Consider the following 12,725-nt stretch of genomic DNA (forward strand, 5'->3'; position numbering starts at 1 on the left):
AATCTTGCCTTTTCTACCTATATAATATCTCTTGCATCTATCCCCTTATCACTACATACACAGCCATCATCAACTTAGCTGAAGCTGTAATCAGCTCTTACCTAGACTGTTCCAATGGCCTCCTATGTGGATTTCCTTACCTAAAGTCTCTTCCCATTTCAAGTTATTCTTCAAAAAGTTGCTAAAATTATTTTCCCTAAGCATAAATCTGACCATGTCATTCCTCCCATTCAGCAAACTTCAGTGGCTCCCCACCTTGCACATTTTCTAAGTGAATCTGAAAAAACCACTTAACCTCTGCCTGCCTCAGTTTTCTCATCTGTAAAATGGGGATAATAATAACTTTCAGGATTATTGTGAGGATCAAATGAGAAAATAATTGTAAAGCTCTGAGCGTAGTGTCTGGTATGTAGAAAGAGCTAAATAAATGTTAGCAATGATGATGATGATGATGGTAGTGGTGGTGGTGATGGTGATGATGGGGAAGATGAGGACGATAATGACATAAACTACTCTGTCTGACTTTTAAAATCCTTCACAACCAGGCCACAATCCATCTTTCCAGATTTATTATATTTTATACTTCTTGCACTCTCTGATTCAGTCAAACCAGCCTTCTCTTTGTTCCCTATATTCAGCACTGCAACCATCTCACATTTTTTCTATCTGTTCCCCAGGCCTGGAATGCATTTCTTTCTTACCTCTGCCTCATATGATCCCTCTCTTTCTTTAAGTCACAGCTCAAGGATCACTTACTACATGAAATTTTTCTTTAAAAAATTATTTATTTATATTTACATGCAATTATATACTTTCTCTTTCCACTGGTAACTGGGGTCTTTGGTCCTATCAAACCTTATGCTATTCATTTCCCACTTGGGTGTAATCCTTTAGACCAAGGAACCTCATTATTCTGTAAGAACATAATAGCCCTGGAATACTTAGGTTTCCTACTCTTTTGCTCTGAGGCTCCTCTGAATGGAGGGTGCATTCAAGAACTCCTCCCAAAAGGAATTAGCTAGATAATTTCCATTTGCCCTTGTTCTCAAAGAGGACCATAACTCAGGGAAGTGATGCCATGACATACAAGTGAGTTGGATTTAAGTGAGGGAGAGCTGGGCAAGGTCATCAGTCTCATGTTCCCTCCAGAGCCATCTGGATCTGGCAAGATGTAAATCAAGACAACTAGAGATTACCTGATGAAATGGGAATGGTAGGGTTTGGCATCTGGAGGCCAGAAAAACTGAATTCAAATCCAGCTTCAGAAACTTACTAATTCCATGACTCTAGGCAAGTCACCTAACTTTTATCTGCCTTTATCTAGTAGCAACTGTGTTGTGAGTATTGAATGACATAATATTTATGAAAAGTGTTTAGAATAGTACCTGGCATGTTATAAATATTATATAAGTGCTTGTTCTTCATCCTTCTATTCCCAAAACCTCCACTTAAGGAGAATCCCAAGCCAGATGGTTGATTCTTTCTCACATATGGTCCCACACTTCCCAGACTTTTACCCCAACCTTATCTTTTTCAGCTTCCTTTATGTGTAATCTTCCTCCATTAGATTATAAGCTCCTTGAGGGCAGGGATTGTCTTTTTTCATATTTGTATCCTCAGTGCTTAGAACAATGTCTGGCACATAATAGATACTTAATAAACATTTATTGATTAACTGACCATAAAAGTTTCTGTATGTTGTGTATCAAATCATTTTATGATTTCTACTTTGTAGCATAGTTCAAGATCTAACTCTTTCCTCCCACTTTTTTCCATTATTTTCCCTTGAAATTCTTGACCTTTTTGCTTCCCTACATGGATTTCCTTATTATTTTTTAGCTGTATAAAATATTGCTTTATTAGTTTTGAATATCACTAAATAAATTAATTTAGATAATATTTTCATTTTTATCATATTAGCTCAACTACTTACGTACAAACTTTTTTTTAATTCCTTCAACTTGATTTTCAATCAAATGGTCAATTGAGTCAACAGGTCTTTGCTATTGCTTAGTCATTGTTCAGTCATGTCTAATTCTTTGTGACCCCATTTGGGATTTTCTTAGCAAAAATACTGGAGTGGTTTGCCATTTCTTTCTCTAGCTTATTTTAAAGATGAGAAAACTGAGGCAAACAGAATTAAGTGACTTATCTAAGGTCACACAGCTGGTAAATGCCTGAGGATAGAGTTGAACTCCAGAAAATGAGTCTTCCTAACTTTAGGGCCAATATTTTTATCCATGGTCTTACTTGGCTACCTTAAGTTATCAGGTTAACAATCTTCATTAGTAGAAGTCAAGAGAGAGATAGTGAGGGAACAAATGTCCTCATAAGAGTGATATGGACTGAGAAATAGGAGATAGAATGGGGAAGACAAAGTATATTATGGGTTTTTCTTTAGCTCCATTCATTGAGATCCAGCCAGGAGAGACTCACGATTCCCTGTTCCAACCCTAGCTGCAGGTCTATTACTTAGGCTTACCTTCTAAGGAACAGGGCTCCATACTCAGCATCTTCCTCATCTCATCAAATTAACACAGAATCATAGAATGTCGAAGATGGAAAAGATCTCTTTGCAACTAATTATTGCATCTAATGCAATCATCTCATTTTACAGATGAGGAAACTAAGACCTAGGAAACAGCTATGAATTGCCCAAATTCTCATGGATATCAGTCACAAAGTTGGGATTGATTTGAAATTGGGTCAATTGATTTCAAATTATTTTTTCCCATTATGCCAGGTATAATCAACATCACCTCAGACCTCTGTTAAAGGGTGATGGTAATGGTGGAAATCTCGAACAAGTTTTAGTAGGAGAGATGTTGGTTTAAGTATTGACACTGGTATCCAATACTAGCAATAACTACTGCCTTGGTCTTTGTGTAAGTCTAGTCCTAGAAAGAAGAGTAATAATTAGCAGGAAGAAGCCCAGTGTACCATTGTTCAAAGTATAAAGCAGCAAAGGACAACAACTTTCATTGCCCTTGTGTGAATAATGTTTAAGGTGATGACTGAGAAACAGTCACCAGAGTCAGCAGATTATGGAACACAGCCCTAGAATGCATGATTAAGGAAGCTTCTCATACTTTGAAAAGGTTGTTACCTGTTTGGTCAATCATCAGGGCAGCTCTAAATCAGGATATCAAATTGGTAAAATTTGTCTTTGGTGATTTATCATCTCCTTTTCAATACCTCTGTCCTGCTCTTGCCTCATGAGACCAAAACCTTAATTCCCTATTCCACCACTCCCCATCCAGTGTCCTTGCTGTGTACTTTTCTCAGAGGTCTTTGCTGCCAGCCAAGGCCCACTCCTTTCTCCTGTTGGTGAATTCTTCCTGAGGCTTCCATTCTGTGGAGGGACCAATCCAGGCTGCACTCCTCTCCTGGTCGGCTCTTGACTTTCAGACTTCAAAAATAGGTACTGCAGTTTTCACTGCCATCCCCCATTCAGTTTGCTTACGTGTGCTGTTTCCCATTAGAGTATAAGCTCTTTGAGGGCAAGGACTGTCTTATATTTTTGTTCCCATTGCTTAGCACAGTGCTTGACACATAGTAAGTGCTTATTGAATGTTTTTTCTTTCTTTTTTCTTCTTCTTTTCCTCTCTCCTCCCTTCCTTCTTTCTTCCTTTCTCCCCTCTCTTTCCTTCCTTCCTTCCTTCCTCCTTTCTTTTTTCTTCCCTCCTTTCCCGCTTTCCTTTCTCTCTTCCCCTCTTTCTTTTTCCTTTCCTTCCTTCCTACCTTCCTTGCTTCATTCTACCAGATCTTTTCTAAATGCAAATGTTAATAAAGTGTGTGTGTGTGTGTGTGTTTGAAGAAAGTTAGAACAAGAGAGCTCTGGATTCTCTAATGTGGTGGTGAGATGATTATTATTGTTAATAGTCCTTAAATTTTAAAGAGGACCAATGATATCACAGATAATGTCTTGACTTGCTCATAAATTAGAATTAAATGAGCCAGAGTTGCGCAAAGTCATCAGCCTCTCTCTTTCTGAGTCATTGAAATTCAGTGGCAGGACAAAAGTCAAGATTCAGTAATGAAGGAAGACTCATGCCACCTGCTTGCACTCCCTTGCAACCGGAATTCATTAGTTAGGAATAAAAAATAAGCCCATCCTCATGCACTGTCCAAGATGCTGACCTTGTGCCCTCCATCCTCTTCCTCTTCCCCTCTCCAAAAAATAAGCCAGTCCAGATCTTTGCATAAGTAGACTGTTTTTATTCACTCTATAAAGTACAGTGGTGTTGTACAGAAAAGAATAAGAATAGGTAGGGTGTTAGGCAAGACAAATTCTGATTCTCCCTTCCCAATTCTCCTTCCCTGTTAAATGTAGTAATTATTTGTGATGTAATTTGGAGTTTTTTTACATTTATTTTTAAATTTTTTGAGTTCTAAGTTCTTTTTTTGTTGTTCTTTTTAAATTTGCAAAACATATGCAAGAATAATTTTTTCAACATTGACCCTTGAAAAATCTTGTGTTCTAATTTTTCCTCCCTTTTTCCTTACCTCCTCCCCTAAAAGGCATATAATCCAATATATGTTAAACATGATAAAAATATATGTTAAATCCAAAGTAGACATACATATGTATACAATTATCTTGCTGCACAAGAAAAATCAGATTGTGATGTAAATTGTAATATAATTTGTACCTCTGGAGATCCTTTCACCTGGGTGAACTGAGGCAACTGCCCTTTGTTTCACTCCCTAACCACCTTCTTCACCTTACCCCTCCCCACATGACAGCTTTAAGGGTCTTCTGCCAACTCAAAACTAAAACTTTTTTTTATTATTAAAGCTTTTTATTTACAAAAAAAATATGCATGAATAAATTTTTCAACATTGAACCTTGCAAAGCCTTCTGTTCCAAATTTACCCCTCCTTTCCTCCACCTTTCCCCTAACTGGCAGGTAGGTCCAATACATGTTAAATATGTTAAAATATATGTTAAATCCAATATATATACATATTTATACAGTTATCTTGCTGCACAAGCAAAATCAGATCAAAAAAGAAGAAAAAGAAAAACAGAAAGAAAACAAAATGCAAGCAAATAACAACAGAGAGAGTGAGAATGCTATGTTGTGTTCCACACTCTGTTCCCACAGTTCTCTCTCTGGGTGTAAATGGCTCTCTTCGTCACTGAACAAGTAGTACTTGTTTGAATCATCTCATTGTTGAAGAGAGTCACATCCATCAGAACTGATCATTGTATAGTCTTGTTGTTGCCATCTTGGTTCTGCTCATTTCACTTAGCATCAGTTCATGGTCTCTCCAAGCCTCTCTGAAATCATTCTGCTGGTCATCAAACTAAAACTCTTGACCAATTTGGGGTTACCCATGCTTCCTGTGATGGAGATGTTCAATAGAACCAGACTTAAAACCTGAAAATCCTTTGAATTCCCCAGATGACATTTGCCTTTTCTCTTCCACATGTCTCATGCTGTCCAATCAGATATACCCCAGTCAAGGTGACAGTCAAATTTGCAAGAGTTCCCTCCCAACCACTCATCCCTCACGGGATTCTCACAATATCCCTTAGAGATGAAATTAGTAGAAAGCGTATTATTATAATTGACCTTGATAGTCCTCCCTATTTTAAACCCCAGGATTTTAGAATTTCTATTTTATACATGAAGAAACTGGGATTTATGACTTGGCCAATGTCACATAGAATGTAATTGGTAAGTGAATTTCTAAGGAATTTCTATTCCTCTCTCCCCCTACATCAAATTTACAGAAGATTTAAGATTAGAACTCAATTCTCCTGGTCACCTGCTCTTTCCGTGACATTATAACATGGCAACAATAGGGGGTAACAGTAGGTAGAGAGCTGATCTCTGAGTCACTAACCACTGACTTATGTTGTCACTGACCCTTTCCCAGTACTCTAAGCAACTCTCCAAGACTTTAAATTGCAGAATAGTTGATGATCTATTTTTTTATTCATTTATTTCTTGAAGAATGAAAACAAGCATTTATTAAGCATTTACTATATTTCAGGTACCATGCTAATTGTTTTACAATTATTATCTCATTTGATCTTTATTACAACCCTATGAGGTAGGTCTATTTTACAGTTGAGAAAACTGAAGCTAAGTGATTCAGCTAAGGTCACACAGCTGCTAAGTGACTAGAACTAGATTTAATTCAGGTCTTCAAACTCCAAGTCCTATATCCACACCCAGCTGCCTTTGAAGATTGGCAAAATGCTTTACATCTGGATCATACTTGATCCTACTAGAAACGTATGAAATAGGTGCTACTTAATTTTCCTCATTTTACAGAAAGGAAACTGAGGTGAAAAGATGTAAAGTGATATGTCCAGGGTCATAGAGCTAGTAATTATCTGAAGCAGGATTGAATTCAGGTGTTCCTGAATCCAAGTCTAGCATTCTGTCCATGATACAACTTAGCTCCATTCAAGGCTTTTCTTGTAGAAAGAACTAACCTGACAATCAAAGGTATTCACAAAACACACTACCACCAACTTAGTTTAGACCATCACCACCTAGGCCCAGATTATTTTGAAAGTCTCCTAATTAGTCTCTCTTAGTCCACATTCTCTTCTATCATTTTCCTGTCAAATTGATATTAATAAAGCACAGGTATGAGCATTTTACTCTTTCACCAAAGAAACTCCCGTGGAGGTTAATGATCTCTAGGATGAAAAAATAAACTCCTCTCTTTGGCATGTAAAGTCAATTTCCCATTAAATAGTACTTTATTTTCTCCAATTACAAGTAAATATAGTCATTTTTGTAATATTTTGAGTTCCAAATTTTCCCCTTCCTTCCCTAACCTTCCCCACTCCCCAACATATCAAACAATCTCATATAGGTTTTATACATACAATCATTTTACACATATTTCCATTTTAGTCATGTTGTGAAAGAAAAATCAGACTAAAAGGGAAAAAGCACAAGAAACAAAAAACAAAAAGTAAAAATAATATATAAAACCCTTTTCAATATGGCTCCAATCTTTCCAGTCTTATTACACACTACTCTCTTTCACAGACTTTACGTTACAACCAAACTGATATACATCGCCATGTCTTTGCAGGAGCTACCAAACCATTCCTAGGATATGCTCCCTCTTCACCACTGTCTCTTAAATTCCTTTAGAGTTCAGCTTGATATATAACAGACTTTTCCTGATTCCCTTTTAGCTAGATTACTCTTAATATTATTCTCACCACTTTCTTCACTCCTATTATTCATGTGCTGTCGGACAGAACTAGAAGAAATCACAAAACTCCTTTTTGAATCCATTAAAAATTGGTCCCCTAATGTTGACTTCACATCAGCCTTCTCTTCCTCCATATTTGCTACTCTACTCCCCTCTTCTAAAGTTCCTATAGCATCTCTCTTCCTCCATTCTCTCAACTGAGGACTTTTACTTCATCCTTCACACACATACACAAAAATCAATCAATTGCAAGAAGAATCCTACTTTTTCCTTCCTACTCACATCCTATCATTCAGACATCTCATCCCTTTATGTTCTCATTCACACTGGTCTCTGATAGTGACCCTTCTCCTTGCCTACATCAGTCTTTCTAGAAGTTCACTTGATTCCATTCCCTACTCTTTCTTATCAGTTTCTCCCTTTCTCCTGCTTCCTTCCCTATTGCTTATTAACATACTCATGTCTTCTGTCTTTATGAAACCCTTGCCTGATCCTATCATCTCTAAGAGTTATCCGAGATTTTTCTTCCCTATCTCAGGTAAACTACTTGAGAAAGCCATCTAAAAGCAGTGTTTCTACTCCCTTTCCTCTCATTCTCTTCTGAATCCTCTGTAATTTGGCCTCATCAAATATCTGAAATTGCTCTTTCCAGAGATACTAGTGTTCTCTTAATGGCCAAATCTAATGGTCTTTTTCTCAATCCTCAACCTTCTTCTTGATCTCTGTAGCATTACACACTGTTGATTACCTTCTCTTCCTTGTGACTCTGCTCTTACATTCTCTTTCTGATTGTTCCTTCTCAGTCTCCTGTGTTCATTCTTCACTCATGTTACACCCTCGAAATTTAGTGTCCCTAAAGTCTCTGCTTTGGGTTCTTCTTTCTTACTTGATGCTATTTTATTTATTGAGCTCAAAATCTCCCATGGATTCCATTAATATCTCTAGTGAGATGGCTCCCAGATCGAGGCTTAATTTTTTTTTCCAACTGAGCGTTCCAGTGACATCTCAAATTCATTATTTCTAAAATGTGTTTTTTCTTCAAATCCTCTCCTCTTCTTAATTTTCCTATTACTTCCAAAAAGGAGTAATTTATAATAAATCTTCTTTCAATTACATAATATCATAGGATGATAGATTTAGAGCTGGAAGGGACCCAACTCTCCCATAATCATTTTACGGATAAGGAGACTGAATAAGCCTCCTTTGTTCATAGACACAAAGTTAGTGATGATGTTGGAATCTTTCTTTCTCTCTCCTTCCCTACTTCCCTCCACCTCTCTCTCTCATCCTTTCTTTACCCATTTTTTTCTTCTTCCTTCCCTCCCTCCTTCCCTCACACCTTCATTGTCCCCTCTCCACTATATCAGATGCCCATAGACCTTTGCAACTCTACCATGGCAATTATCATATCATACTATAAAATGTAGTGAGTGTCTTATCTTCCCCACTGGACCCTGAGTTCCTTGAGTAATAGTAATAAGAGTTTGCATTGCATCTTTAAGGTTTGCAAGTTGTTTTCTTCACAACAACCCTGTGAAGTATTAATACAAGTATTCTTCTTCCCAAATGACAGATGGCGAAACTGAGACTCAGAGAAGAGAAAGACTTCCTCAGGATCATGCAACTTACTAGTAGAACCTAGAAGGTCTTCTGATTCTGGGACTGCCAAGTCAATAAACCACCACTGGCTTTCTATAGGCCTATCCTCATCTTCTTATCCACCAGAAGGCCTCTGTCTGGCAGTACAGGTGTCTGTTGAAATGAATTAGAGGATTTGCTAAACCATGTCACTATTTCTTTCCATCAGGAAACTCTCCCAGAGAACTGGCTCGATGTCCATATTGGTGTATTCTTCATTTCAATAAGAAGTGACCCATCGATCAAGTTATAAAAGGCATGGGAGCACTCAATGATTTTATTCTTGTGGCTTCCACCAGGTCCATGGTTTTAAGAAAGCATCTTCCCATCTCCTAATGGCTCCAACGTTTGGCGATTCAAAGGAATAAAGAGGTTTGAGATTCAGTCTGGACTAAGGAATGGCGTACTTGCCCCTTGCTGTGAAGAGAAAATGGACATTTTGAGATACAGATCTTCACTTTCCAAGACCCTTCAGGATCTGGCTGACCCCACTTAGGAATGGCTAGTGATACATTATCATAGTAGGCTATAGGACACCAAGGCTAGGTAGGGAGGCAGGTGAAGCCATACTGGAAGAATTTGAATGAATGAATGAATGAATACTGGGTATATCCAAGGTACTAAGTGAAGAGTTTATGGAGTTTTCTTGGCAAAGATAATAGAGTGGCTTGCCACCTTTTTCTCCAGTATGTCCTTATCTTACAGATGAGGAAGTGAGGCAAATATATTAAGTTATGCACCCAGAATCACACAGCAAGGGAGGATGTATGTGTCTGAAATTGGATTTGAAGTCATATTTACCCGATTCCAGCCCCAGAGCCTATTGTTGCTATTCTCCTTTGCATCTTTCCTATTTTGCTTGTACTAGTGGAATTTTGAAGCCACTTAATAGAGGGTAAGATCAGGACTTGTGTGTTATTTCATTTTTATAGTTCTCCCTAGGGCTTAAAACAGGATGTGTACTTGAATTAAATTGAATTGAATTGAATTACAGTTAAAATACAACCCATAGACCCATAACTAAAATATTCATTCATTCATACTACTTTCATGCTTATAATCTTGTTTGATTTTTCTGAGCAATTCTGTGAGATAGAGAAGGAACTATTTCTCTTACAGGTGTGGAAACGGAGGTTTATTTGAGTGATTTAATCAACATCTAGAATCCATTTCTTTCAGTTCTCACTTCAATGCTTCGTCCATCATTCTATGGTGGTATTATGTCACCATAGAAATTGACAGAAAAATTAGGTAAGGGTGTGATTCATATGGATCAGAATCATTAGGAAAAGGGTGGAAGAGCTACAAACTGAGCTGTGTTATGAATGTTGAGTAAGATTTGGATGAGCAGAGAACAGAAAGAGGGAGGACTTGGGGACAGCCAGATGGCCCAGTAGATAGAGCACTAGCCCTGAGTCAGGAGGATCTGCGTTGAAACCTAGCCTCAGAAACTTAACACTTCCTAGCTGTGTGACTCTGAGCAAGTCACTTAACCCCAATTGCCTCAGGTAAAAAATTGGGGGAGGACTTGTTTTTTGGGATAGATATCATCTTCTAAGGTCATATAAAAACTCTTGGACATTCTTTCATTCCCTTTCCCCGGCCCCCAACTTACCTGCTGATTATTGTAAGCTATATGACCAAATGTGTGTGTGACAGTATGATCTCTCCAGCCCATGATTCGATGAACAGCATGGTTAGTGTTGCCTCTATATCTGTTAGGCAAATGATAGCGTATTTCTATTTGACTCCCAGTTGGCTCCTGGTTCTCTTCCTGATTTCCAAAAACATCTGCCAAGGTTTGGAGGGAGGGAAAGGAAAAGCTCTTCCAGTCTACATTAAAATTTAGGTCTTTAATCTAGAATACAGAAACAAAGGATAAGATTATTCAAGGCAGCCTGGGTTTGAGAGGCAAGCACAGGATTTTATTCTGAACATGTAGTTCTGCTTCTTACTTACTACTTACTATCTTGAAAAAATCATATCCTCTCACTGTAGGTTTCAGTTTCCTTCTCTATAAAAATGTCCCCGGCACATAGTAGCTACTTAATAAATATTTGCTTGTTTATTAATGAGGAAGTTGAAATAAACAAAGAGGTTGGAGTAGATGAAGGGTTCTTAACCAAGTCAGTGAATTTATTTTTTAAGAATATTTTGATAATATTTTGATATTTCAAAATAATTGGTTTCCTTTATAATCCTATGTATTTTATTTTATCCATTTACAAACTAATTTTTTTTTTCCTGAGAAGGGTTCCATAAATTTCATAGACTGCCAAAGGGGGTCCATGACACACACACACACAAAGTGAAGAATTCCTAGTCCCTAAGGTCTCTTTCATAGCCAGATACAATGATCCTAATATCTCATAAAAACCCTCTGTTCTAGCCATGCTGGTTGACTGAACATACTCTGAGCACATAATTTCTATTTCTGTCTTAGATCTTACCATTTTCCTGGCCTGGACTTTCTTCTCCATTTTAAGAAAGAGGCTGGGTTTCTCATCACATTCCTGGCATGAATTTTTTTTAGAGTTTCCAAGAGATAAGAAGCAGAAAATGAAAGTAAAAACAGGGTATGAGATGTACTAGATAGATAGACCAAGAAGCAAATTCATAAGCCTATGAGGAAGAGGAGAGGAAGCAAGACAGAAAAAAGATTTCAGAATTCTAAGACTTGAGTTCAAAGCTAACCTCTGATGTTTAATGACTTATAGCCCATATATGTCATTTAATTTCTCTGTACTCTAAAACCGTAAGTTATAGTTGGTAGAAGGGGTATCTGTCTCAGAAGATCAAGGTCAAGGGGAGAGAGAAAAAGAAACAGAGAGACAGACAGAAAGACAGAGGCAGAGAGAGACAGAGAAACAGAAAAAATGCATAGTGGATAGAAAGCTGAGTATGAGTTCAAATCTTGTCTCTGACACTACCTATATGTCCATGGGTAAATCATTTAAATTCCCATGAAATTCCAAACAACTTTCTCTCTCTAATCTATAAGTTACAGATAAGTTGTCAGCCTCCATTGGTAGAGTTCCACAAAAGAAGCTCACCTCATCAATGAAATAACAAATCCAGATCAAAAATATAAATATAAAATTATATTTTATATGTACATATTTTCATTTATATATAAGGGGGCCAAATTATTATCATTATCATAAATGTCAAATAGGAAAGAGGCAGAAGTAGGCAGGAAGAGTGACTTGACAAGCAAAAATTTGCCAATCATGCATTGCAACTCTGAAATGGTCACTGTTTATCAAATGGCCCTATTTTTCATTCTCTATGGAGAAGACAGGAGGCTTTTCCCAATCCTTACAAAAGTTACTTTCCATCTATTCTAAATATATCTTGTATATAGTCTCCCTCATATTAACTCCTTGAGGACAAAGACTGTTTTTTGCCTTTCCTTGTATTTCAGCTCATAGCATAGTGCTTGATACATAATAAGTGTTCAATAAATACTTGTTGAGTGATATACATCATCACAAAAGGACAAAATAATAGAGTATTAGTATTGGAAGAGACTTTAGAAATCAAACTCCTCATTCTTGATCCATCAACTAACCAAAAATTGTCAAGTCAAATGCTTACATGCTCAACCCTCTGTCTAACCCTAGGGCTGGGATAAGAGTTAGGCAAGATGAACAGTTGCTTAAGTGTGACACCCAGAAGATAAGTGTCCTTCCTTGACACTTTGCAGAATTAAATTTAAGTTTAATATTTTCAGTGGATACATTTTAGTGCCCAAAATGCTGCTTTCCACAGCGCACATCTATGTTCAGTCAGGTCATATCTGCTAAACTGAAGGTTCAGAGCCTCCATTATTGAGTAATATAGAGGGAGGAAAACTTTCCAGAAGCACACAACTGATTGTGCAGGGTCTGATTTGC

General features: G+C 37.4%; 1 long non-coding RNA gene across 1 annotated transcript; it reads right to left on the reverse strand.

Moving 5' to 3' along the window:
- Nucleotides 1-4,197: 4,197 nt before the first annotated feature.
- On the reverse strand, nucleotides 4,198-10,583 carry LOC127561366 (uncharacterized). Its single transcript, XR_007953486.1, has 2 exons — nucleotides 10,445-10,583; nucleotides 4,198-9,246 (listed from the first exon to the last, which is right to left on the reverse strand). It is a non-coding gene; the product is annotated as an uncharacterized LOC127561366 (long non-coding RNA).
- Nucleotides 10,584-12,725: the final 2,142 nt, after the last annotated feature.

Source organism: Antechinus flavipes, chromosome 4, assembly GCF_016432865.1.
Source record: "Antechinus flavipes isolate AdamAnt ecotype Samford, QLD, Australia chromosome 4, AdamAnt_v2, whole genome shotgun sequence".
Classification (NCBI taxonomy): Eukaryota; Metazoa; Chordata; class Mammalia; order Dasyuromorphia; family Dasyuridae; genus Antechinus; species Antechinus flavipes.